Genomic DNA, 12,110 nt, shown 5'->3' with positions numbered 1-12,110 from the left:
CACCCGGGTTATGCAATACCCGTTGTACCCGTTCTATTACAATTAACTGAACTGACAACAAGTGAAAGGCATGGTTTATTAATTCTGTTAGGTCAGACGGCATATTGCAAGGTAAGCCTCGTGGGAGACTGGTTTGGATGACTGGTTCTCCAAAACCGGCCCACTCCATACATACAGCCACATGTTACGGACGCTGGTCATTCCTCAAATGGGCATTGCACTAGTTAACCGATGGGCATTGCACTAGTTAACCGATGCACAACATGATGTTCCTCTTTAAACGTGTTCAATTCAAACTTTCTGAATAGGTAATACAAGGAAATAAAACTTCAGTGGTAGAGGGTAAGACGGAAGAGGGATGAAAGCCTTATTATGGTTACCTAGTAACTATTTCTTTCCTTTTGATTTTAGGTAAGAATAACATACAATAAACTGCTTAAGCGTTGGTAGCTAAATGCCTTTACAACAGTCAGGAGCTCATTACCGGAACCCAGATGGACCTCTTCTAGGCTGCAGAGACCACAAATACACATCAGACAAACACACACAGACACCAATTGTTAAAAATTAACTAGAAGTGCCTTTGGGCAGACACACACACCCAATAAATACATAAACGAGTTGCATATGTGCCATCAAACAAACACTCCACCATTTTGTCTGGGTTCAGAAACAACAAAGAGAGAGGGAGAGAGAGAGAGGGAGAAAGAGAGAGGGGGTTAACCAGACAGACAGATAAGACAGACACTTTATATACATACAGTGCATACAGTACATTCACCCATACTGTAGTTACACTATGAGTATAGTGTAGTCCCCCACCCCACCGTTGACACACACAAGCATTATTTTTCCATCAGTGATGTAAAACATCAGCAGACCGACTGTGGGGTGACAGAACAGGACCAACCACACAAACATACCAACCAATACACAGGCGCACACACAAATACACACAATAGCCTGAGAGCCAATAGTCCATTGGGAGGCTGCAAAACCCAGCCAAGTGCAGCACTAGTGAAGCATGTAATATAAACTAATAGGGATATACAGTATGAGTTGAATAAGTACAACTCACTGACCCCGATGTCTAATCAAGGCAGACAAATAAACAATGCTGACACCATCATGTCTCCCTCACACACACATGCACACACCAGTTGTCTCTATGGACATCAATGTTGAACATACAGCAGCAGCATTTTTTTTTTTGTGAACAGAATCACATTTATTAAGAGTTATAAAAAGAAATAACCGCAAATAACCACCAAAAACTCGGAAATATCCGGAGGATGGGGGCGCGCTGTGCGCGCGCACGCGACTTCGCACAGGGCCCCGCATTTCTCCCAGACGGCTCTGCAAACAGTAAGTACACTCAGTCACGCATGAGAACAAAAAGTCAGACATTCATGACTCTTGTCTGATACAGTACATAATAGAAACTCAGGCATGCTCTGGGACAGCACAGATACTGTACATCACTTTCGCACACATGCACACTAGGTGTGTGTAAAAGTGACCAAAATGAAATATTATTATTAACGATTATTCGAATATTCCTTTTATTTCAATGTTTTGGGGGGGGATTTGTTTGGGTGAAATTGTTCTGGGGATTTGTTTAGTTTTTTCATCAAATTACCATCCTAGGTTATACTAACAGCATTGCATTGGCCTATAAACAGTTTTTCAGAAATAAACAAAGACGGTAGCATGTGCATCTTTTAAATTGAAATTAAAAAAAAATATATATATTTTTTTTAATATTCGATTTTGATCCTAACAACGATTATTTGAATATTCAATTATTCTGACCATCCCCAATACACACCTTAGGCATGTACCAAAGCCCAGAATTGCAGGATTACGTAAACCACACACACACTTTATTTTAATGAATGTTCACTTAAATTCGTTATTGGAGAATGTTAATGATTTATGCACTGACCACAAAAATTACACACTGCTGCCTTCAAAACACTGAGGTATTACAAGACAGAGGGGTGGTTTTAAATTCTGAGTCAAGGCCAGGGGTTACTTATGTTGTGCTCACATGACTCTGTATGTGGCACTGGCAGATACAGATAACGATACAGGGATCTGTGTTGTGTCTGTCTGTCTGTCTTAGCACATCTCTGTGTGTGCTTTCATGCTTGTTAGCACTAGTAGTATACCCTCCTCTCAGAGTCATTAAAGGGCAGTCAATAATGTGATTAACCCTGTTTATTTAAGACTGCAGGCCCTGATACTTGTATCAATATCAACAAGCAAGTTCAATTTTCAAAGTAACTTCAGAATTTCACTTTTCTATTGAAAAAAGTAAGTAATGTTCTAAAAGTAAGTAATGTTCTGCATTATGGGACCATAATGCAATTCTACCATTCTACTTGGTCACATATTACAGCAAAAAAACCTCATCTCTCTTCTATTGAGATCAATGGCAAAAGGTAATTGTGGTATAAAAAAACGTAAACTTTGTGCAAATAATTCATATATTATTTGACAAAAACATTCCAGTTGGAGCTGTTGCCCTGTGTCTGTGCCCTGTGTCTCTCTCATCATGTTGCTCACTCATTGATGTTTATGTTGTCTGTGTTGTAAAAGTTGAAACGTGTATCAGGGCCTATAGACTCACACAAGTCAATCTCTAAACACTTCACTCAACTGGAGAGACTGACGGCAATCTCCCGTCTTTCATTGCTAAAACTGGGTGATTGAGAGTTAAAAAGAAACTGCATTGCAGCTTCAAAACCAAGTATTAAGACCGGATCTTCATTAGAGCTATGACATGATTGGTTTTCAAAGCAGTAGGCACTAGGCAATAGGTTTGTTAGCGGCTGTGTTCCACACCCCCATCCCTCCCCTAAAATCGGTATTGGTTTGAAAAAAGCTATTTTGGTCAAGCACCACTAATGCACAGTCACACACCAAATGCATCACACACATACACACAAATGTGCGTATGTGCACGACTGCGCACACACAGTAGCAAGACTGTAAGAAGAACTTAATACAGTGTTTTTAAAGCTATGGTTAAAAAGAGACGTGAAGAGAATGATGTATATGTGAGTACAGGCCTCTGTGATTAGCCTTAGACCCATCACTCAAAGCCTTTTGCTGAGGTGGAAAGCAAAATGAAGATGGGATAGATTCAGTTAGAAAATGGAAGGAAGAGAAGGGGAAGAGAGAGGGAGACATGGTTGAAAAGCAATACCACTACATGTCATGCCAAACAGCAATAATCTATTGCTGCTGGGAAAAGAGGGGGAATAATTGTAGGTTATGCATGCCAGTCAACATTCTGACTGTAAAGGAGATACAGCAGGTTAGATGTTAGGCAATTACTGCAGCTGGGGGTGTTTATGTGAGGACTTCTAGCTGTTATAAACAGAAATGAGACGAGAATGAATAAATCTGCTGACCTTAACACATTCAGTTATTAAGGAATATCTAGACTACTTAGTGAGTATTCTGCAGGCTAGTATTCAACATATCCATCTCCATCAGTAGACTGACTGTACTGTAGACACCCTGACCCAACATACTAACAGACCACCACACATTTCGTACGGTGGCCCTTGGCGGCCAACACACGCTGCCTGCCCACCGTATGAGTAATGGTCCAGACTCTCCAGAGTGGCTGATAGAGACGTTATGACAGCGACTCCCGACACTAAACCAACTCGACATGCACTGTGCATGGAGGAGGATATACAGTAGTAGTAGCTACACTGCAGGGCAGGCTATTATAGCCTGCTAATGCGACGTGGCCGGCTCTCTAATGAGCTGTCAAACGGAAGATTAGCAGCGGCTCGCAAGTCTAGCCTGCCCTGCACGGCCAGTCGGTGAGCCAACCACACCCCACAGCGATCTGATCCCTGTGTGCGTGTGTGTGTGTGTGTGTGTGTGTGTGTGTGTGTGTGTGTGTGTGTGTGTGTGTGTGTGTGGTGAAGGGGGGGGGGGGTCTCCTGGCCACAGCATCCTGGGGTCGAATGCCTCAGTCACACACAGTGCCAAAGCAAAACAACCATGCATGATGCACACACTCAATTATGTTGGCATTTGTTGGATGCTGTCACGGAGCCGTTAAGATACTTTGGGTTTGTATCCCATCCCATGCCCTCATCAACGGGCCGGGCCCCCCCTTCGGCCCCCCTTGTCCCCTCAACCCAGAAGGCGATGTTAACTAGGGACTGAGATTACACACTCGACATGTTAGACCGCGAAACGACACATCCTCTTTATTTGCCATCTGTCTGTGATAGAAGCTGGACTTGGAGATGTCACGCATGCTCACCATTAAAACACACGCCGCATCGCATCGGGCTCGATCGGTGGTTAAGCCTCACCGGGAGAAAGAAAGCTACTGCCCGTAATAATATTCCTCATATACGGTCCGTTCTGCAGACAAGAGGCAAGAACCACATGTCAAAGCCACACAGTCACCACCAAGCGCTAAAAGGTTGCAAACGGATTAAACTGTTATCTTACCCCGGATACTGAGATGCATCAGCTATTATAGCCCCCGTCGCGTTTTTTAACATCAACGATGTCTGTTTTAAGTCACTCTCCCTTTCAATCATGAGTACATGAACTTACTTACCTCAAATCAAACGGAGGTCCAGTGGATCAGAAGACAGTTCTTGGACAGAGGTTGAAATGTTGCTTCAGATCCAGGGAGGCTGGGCTTGGATCTGAACACCTCATGTCATGAAAGCACCTACAGATGCCGTGCCATTTCAAACATGCCCCTTACACTCAACTTTTTTCGCCTTTAACGGTACAATAAAAGCGGCCAAAATACTACGTTGCCATGATTATTATCCACAAATCGTGGTGGCGCTCATTCAAAACTATAGATTCAAGATCTTCTCTTCTTGTGCACGCTGACATATTCGTCCACGCCCACACACGACGACGTCACCTGGCAAATTTTCACCCACGGATGAAAAAAGCGAGCAGCCTATGGATGCGAGTGCTGCCGTTACGTGGACGTGGGAAAAAAGCCGGGCGTCGCCGGTAGCGTGATAGAAGCGCGACACCTGACTGCGTGTTCAAGAATGACACCGCGCACGGTGAATGCGTGCACACGGTTGCTGGAGGAGGAACGCGTGTCGTCATTGCGTTTGGTGGTATGGTTGGCACAGAGCAGATCAAAAGAGTGAGAGAGAGAGAGACCTTCAGATTGATAGAGAGAGAGAGAGAGAGAGAGAGAGAGAGAGAGAGAGAGAGAGAGAGAGAGAGAGAGAGAGAGAGGGACAGAGACAGAGAGAGAGAGACAGAGATGAGTTACTTCCTACATCCTCCTACAATATTGTCAATATGTGCAACTGCTGCAAATATGCATAAAAGAAAAGGGTGTGCAGAGTTTCTAAATGCATCACTCTGATCACTGTGTGTATCAAGCCCATTAAGACCTGAGGCCGATTCTACAAATGCCTTCTAAATCAGTAGTTCTCACACTTTCAAGATTTTTCAAAAATGTTCAAAAATAGCAGATGCACGAAGTGACGCGCTCTGAGCTTGCATATCTGCTATTTTTGAATAGCCAACGCTAAAATCTAAAATGACACAGATGCTTTCCCGGTTTTAATGGGCTAGGCCAATGTGACATGGCATATAACAAAAGTATGTTGACAAATGATATGACAAATATAGAAGTGTGCATAGTAAAGTAAGTTGTATCTGGCGAGTATGACCCAGATTGTGGGGGATGAATTAGTCACGCCCAGCTGCCTGTCTCTGCCTCACTACACTGTGCCTGACTGCATGGCATTCAGGCACCACCACACACATCACTGCACTTCACGGCTGCAGCATATGCATTCTACCGCTGCAGGGCTTGGCCTAGGATATAGGAGAGGATGAGTCTAATGAAGAGTTATCCATCTCACCTCCTCTACATTAGTTCACTGGTGCCAATAGCACGTGCCACATGCCTAATTGGAGTCCTTGTAGGCATTCCATATAATATTTAGGTTTATTCTATTTTTATTATAGGAGAGGAGACAAGGAATGGCGGTCACTTTAGAGTATTGGTATGCAGCCCCTGTTAGTGATTACTGCTGAGGCCAGCACACAGACTCACAGATAGACTGATAAGATGAATGAGGGATGGATGGTGTGGAGAGAGAGAGTGAAGGAGGGGGGGCTGGATGTGTGAGTTGTGTTTTGTTAGTGAAGATTAACCTAAGAACAGAAGAGACTGTGTGTGTGTGTGTGTGTGTGTGTGCGTGCGTGCGTGCGTGCGTGCGTGCGTGCGTGCGTGCGTGCGTGCGTGCGTGCGCTGGTTAATGGGTGTGCATCTGTTTATGGGTTTTCACCTGAGGTTCTTTTTAAGCCAGTGTGGGATTTCACAAGTTTCTTTTTGTACCATGTTCCCAACAACAAGAATAGCCTACAGCAAGAACAGAATTATCATTTTATGGAGGAAAAGGGGGAAAAGGAATCATTTGTTTCTATGTCTAATTGTGATAACCATGTGGTCAGCCCATGTGACTTCTCTGCCTCAAATGAAGAAATTGCTCTCAGCATCTGATGAGACTCAGGTGATCATGTTACTGCAGATGTAAGCCACGGGAGATGTAAATGAAGAGCCTGTATTCTAAAAGCTTACAAAGAAAAGCAGTGCTCATCTAGGATTACAGGTCAGGTTGCTTATTATTTTCTTGTCTTTATCCTTTGTTGTGTTGTTTTTAAGTTGTGTATTGTTGTTTGTATATGTATCTTGTTTTTGTTTTGTTTTGTTTCTATGTATACCTATGTATACTGGCTTGTATTGCTGTTGTGATATGATGAATAAAAACAATTGATAACAAAAAAAAATCTATTCAAGATCTATGGCTCGACACCTACAGTAACGTTTGGTATGAGCAGCCACTGTTTTAATTAATATTCATGAGAATAGCAGATTAAACTAGAAAATGTGCTCCTCGGAGCAGGAGCCAGGGCAGGTAGCTTATTGTGGGCCAGCAATGTTTCACGGCAATCGGGCGCTGCGTTCATGATTTGAGTAATTTTTTTCAAAACAGGCTACTCCTGCAAACTTTGGAAGTCAATCAGGATGGAATATGAAAAATCGGACAGATCAATCTTGATCACATGACCAAAGAGATAATGTGTAGCGATTTGCGTGATGTTTGGACAAAATCTGTAGGAGTAATATCAAAAACAATGTTTTGCAAACATCGGCCTCCTGGTGACGCTATAACAGGCTGATGTGAAAGATTTGGGGCAGAGGTTCTTCCTTGGCCTCCATGGAGTGTGTGTGCAAAGTTTCACACCAATCTGGCCAATGGTGCCGGAGATTAGCTGTACACAGACGGAAGGACGAACACACACACACACACACAAGGACGGACAGACGGGCGAAAACATAGTCTCATAGAGTCACATAGACAACTAATAATATAGAGTGGTCTATGGTATTCATAGGGGACATGAATGATTATCAAATAAGGATTGCAATGCTAGCTCCCTTTATCCACATAACGGATTTACTAGAAACACATACAAACACATACATTCATGTACAAAAATACACAAACATGCATGCACACACACACACAGATACACATACAAGCCACATAAACTTAATCTGTTGCTCAACTCAGAACTCAGAACTCAAATTCTGAGGACAGACGCTGTCCTATTTTCCAATGTGTAAACCCAAGTCCTTTGGTTGTGGGTTTGCCAGAAGTGACGTAACTCTTTCATATGAAGGTAATTAAGCTTACCAGGCATGACTCATCCTATTCATCAGTCTACAAAAGTCTGAGTCTGATATTCCATGTCCGTCCCCTAAAAACAATATCCAAAACATGCACATAACACTCCAAAAACCTTACAAGCAACAGTACATTTCAGTTTGGCATGCATTTAGAGTTCTGAGTAATACCTGAGGAATTATATGGAAATACTGTCATTGAGAGTTCCATTAGTTAGACAGTCCAGGGCTTTACTCTACAAATACACTATTATAACGCCCACACTGAATCATAATACACGTTGTAATGGAACTAAAGTAGAAAGACTATGCCTACAGTGTGACAGTTATTGTTAGTTTTGCTGTTGTGCTCACGTGTATGTGGCACTGGCAGATACAGGCATCTGTGTGTGTGTGTGTGTGTGTGTGTGTGTGTGTGTGTGTGTGTGTGTGTGTGTGTGTGTGTGTGTGTGTGTGTGTGTGCGCGCGCGTTCCCCATCACCTCTTTGGATAGAGGTGTCATATTTATCATACAAACGGAGGGAAAAATCACAAACAAGCATAAATCCAGAGCTGGTGATCTGTGAGATTGATTAATTGATTGAGATGCATTGGGAAACTTTCATGTGGCATCATTTATCTTCTTCTTATCTTAATCGTCCTCCTCCCCTTCCTCTATGCATCCAGTGCCTCAGAATAGGAAACAACTTAGAACATTTTGAAGTAACGCCCCTTTTTGTAGGCCTGGGGATGTTATCCCAGTCAACAATCAATACGGAGAAGGCTGGCAACATAAGAAGGAGACACAAAAGCTATGATCACAAACTGACAAGGGAATGTAGGAGTTCCCCTTCTTGGAGAGTCAACAGAGCAATATCAACATGATGGTCTCACTGGATTCACAAATAGGCATTAACTCCATGCGAAAATCTCAGAATATATCACTGAAACAATATGGTATATGAAGTAATCAAAGGTTTGGATAGATGTTGGGCTGCTTTTACAAAGGCACTGCTTCTCCACAGTGTCCGTTCCACGCAACCTACATAGTTTCTATGGTTACTGACCATACCTCCTCTTCTTCAGGTCTGCTTCCTGTGCGTTATGTCATTCGCATCATCAGGGGAGACCATGGGCAGGGCTTGTGTTTGGAGGGACCTGTTACCTATAGAGACAGGGACATGGGGCATGCAGACACACTGCATGTAGGGGGACATGGTGTATTTGGTGTATTCAGTCCTGAACCTTATGCCATGTAGTAGTCTGTCAACACTGCAGTACTCTGAGTAAAACAAGCTGTTGTTAGATAATTGTTGCCAGATGTAAGATTACGTAGATGGACGGAGATGGGGAAGCTGCTACAACTGCAGCTGTGTTTTCTATGAGAATTAGTGATAATGTATTGGAGGTAATACAGACAGGAAGTACTGAGGGCTGAGGAACCAACTGTCTGTAATAGAATTGTGTAGCTTTAATCTTCTCTCTCCAAAGTAACCGCAAGGGAAGTGCTGCTGAAGGAAATTGTCTCACAGGGTTTTTCATTTTGTATTCATTCATAAATATTTAAATTACTAGAAATAACTCTGTTTAACTCTGTCTGTTTAGTTTGGGTGATCCTGCTACTTTAAATGATGCGTTTCCTCCCTTAATGACTGGATTCAGACTGCCCTGATGTTAGGAAGGAAGCTATTGGTCAAGGACTGGAAAGCCACCTCTGCACCTTCGCCGTCCACAGTGGCACACCTCTCTTGGGCAATTGGCAGCCTTAGAGTGATTGTCATACAGACTGCTTGACAGGAAAGTATGATTTGAAATGGGGGCAATACCATTTATGATGGCATTTCTGGCTCTGAACAAGCCAGCCTAAGGAGAAATAAAGGATACAATAAAATAGAGTACTAAAATAAAAAGGTCAAGTGCAATTGTAAACTTGTCTTCGTCAGAAGTATTATACAAGTCTCTTACAGACGTACACTATGTGTATGAGCCTTTATCTTTCTTCTGCTCAGCCAACAGACAGTATGTGGAAATTACGAAAATACAATTACGAATTATGATGTCATTAGTGGTTTTGTGCTTTCAAAAACACTTAAACATATTTGTGAGGGTCACAGTATGACCCTAACAATCTTAATGGAAGATTTGCATAATCAAAGGGATTTGAATCATAACAAGCTCATTATTTAAAAGCTCCAGCTTGACTTGCATTACCCATTTAAGGAGAGAATAGTGCATGTGTCTGCCAGCACGGGTTTAAGTACATTTGAAAGACAGATTGCTTAACATAGATTCCAAGGTGTATGTGTGAGAAAGAGGAAAACCAGGAAAAGGCCCTTATCCTCTCAACTGGATTGAGTTAATCTATTCATCAGGAACTATTTACATAAGTGCCTTAATGTGCTTGCAGCAATTACTCTCCCAATTTCCGCTTTCCCATTTCTCTCACTCCCAGATCAAATTGCATGGATTTACTTAATCTCACACATGGCATTAGTCTCATCAGGAGCATTGTAGTGTGTAGGAGCAGTTATCCTTCTGTTGAACCTTTGTCCTGCTTTGACAGCAAAAAACGTCTGTCATTCAGGAACCCACCTCTATGTGTAAAACCCATTACAGTGCTTGGAACATACACCACAGAGACTCAATGCACAAGGGTCAGACCCTTGTACAATTCACCATTTTACATTATGTTGTACAAATCTTCAATCTTCAGTGTAACTTAAACTAATTTCAACAAAGAGCGAGACCAGTAGGCTATATGATGAATAAATCAGCCTTTAATAGGAGCTCCTATGAGAAACACACCAGAAAGATTCTCAGTGTAGATTATGCCCTCTCCAAACTCACAAGCATAATTGTACATTTCTTACAGCACAGAGAGGGAGGAGTAATATTTAAGTAAGTTCTCTGATAGGTCCGCGGCCAGGCAAGAGGGCCTACCGTAGAGTCAAGGGCAAGACCACCAGGTTTCTGAACAGCTTCCACCCGGCTTCCATCAGATGGTGAACAAGGCATGACCACCGCCTGTCATCAGGCTGACCTTGGACTTCACTTTTCGTTGTGAATCTACCATGTGGATTTTACCTGTGAAAGTTACAGCCCTTTGAGGACTATGTGGTTGAACCTGACAATACGTTGACACTCTGTTTGCACTTTATCTCACGTACAATGCTGCTTTGTGGACCTACCAAGTGTACCTCATGTACATACCGTTCAGCTATGCTATGTGTGTATATGTAGATATCTTTGATGTTTGCATATCCCTGACATGTTTCTATTTACCGTTTGATTTGTTTTTTACTACTGTGCTACATATAATGAAATGCTGCCTCAACCTTTTAATTCTGGGTTAGCAGCGAATTGTTCTGGATGGCCTGAGATGTCCCTGACTCTTAATCATCATGTGATTTTAAAAACACTTATATTACATACTGGAAGTGATCTGAGAATCGGTGTAATGTGTTCAGCTTTCTTGGTTCTTGTTAGAAATCTATAGTGCTGTACTGCTGCTGCATTCTGAATGAGCTGTAGGCAGCTGTCCAATAGCTGGAACAACCTGAAAGAAGACCATTATTGCAATAGTCTAACTTACTTAAGTTGAGATAAAAGCAATACGACTTGTTTGCACAATAATGCTTTAAGATATATATTTGATGACAGGCGCGCGGGAAGTCCTTAATACCTAGGGGGGCTGTGCGTCGGGGGGGATTTTTTGGGGGTTTTCTGTGTTTTTCCCCACACAAAAAGGCAGAAAGACAGTGCAAACACCAGGTTGAAGTTCATCCATGACCGTAACAGACTGCTATGATCCATAAAATATATATATATTATAAAAAATAAAATAAAATAAAAAATTTTTCTTTTTTTTTCTTCCCATCACCAGGGGGGCTGCTCCCATCACCAGGGGGGCTGCAGCCCCCATAGCCCCCCCCTTCCCGCGCCACTGTTTGATGATGATAATAATAGACTGATGTTGTAATAAATTGGATGTGAATATGTTTCTTTTCTTCTTTTTTAGCCTTCAAAGACAGGGAGTCAAGGTGAGCACTACTTTCAAGCCTTTCTTCCTTCCTTGCACCAAATAATTGTGTCAGTTTTGGCTTTATTTAGCTGGTTCTGGTTCATGCGATCATTGATTTTCAATGTATATGGGCAAAGAGCTACAAGTGTAAGTGTCTAATGTCCATGCATTTTTCCATCTTCAGTTTTTGTCATGGACATTATTTGGTCTGAAATAGCCTATAGATAATAAATTCAGACTGCAGTGAATGATAGAAATCCATCACCCTGAGGACCACATATTAGGTTTAAATCATAGCCAAGATGAATAATTTTCTCCAGTTATGCTGGATCGAGAGAGTAGCCTAGGCCTAGCTACTGCTACACCTCCAAACTGCTCATCTATTTC

At 42.3% G+C, this 12,110-nt stretch overlaps 1 protein-coding gene across 1 annotated transcript in view; it reads right to left on the bottom strand.

Moving 5' to 3' along the window:
- jakmip1 (janus kinase and microtubule interacting protein 1) overlaps nucleotides 1-4,908 on the bottom strand; it is a 38,631-nt gene extending 33,723 nt beyond the window's left edge. Inside the window, exon 1 of the mRNA XM_080417052.1 lies at nucleotides 4,601-4,908. The gene's annotated coding sequence lies outside the window, so the exon portion shown is untranslated. The remainder of the gene's footprint in view (nucleotides 1-4,600) is intronic.
- Between the last annotated feature and the right edge of the window lie 7,202 nt (nucleotides 4,909-12,110).

Source organism: Gymnoscopelus braueri (genome assembly GCF_963280865.1).
Source record: "Gymnoscopelus braueri genome assembly, chromosome: 20".
Lineage (NCBI taxonomy): Eukaryota > Metazoa > Chordata > Actinopteri > Myctophiformes > Myctophidae > Gymnoscopelus > Gymnoscopelus braueri.
Note: the sequence above shows the minus strand (reverse complement) of the source record. Positions and strands in the feature narration are given on the sequence as shown.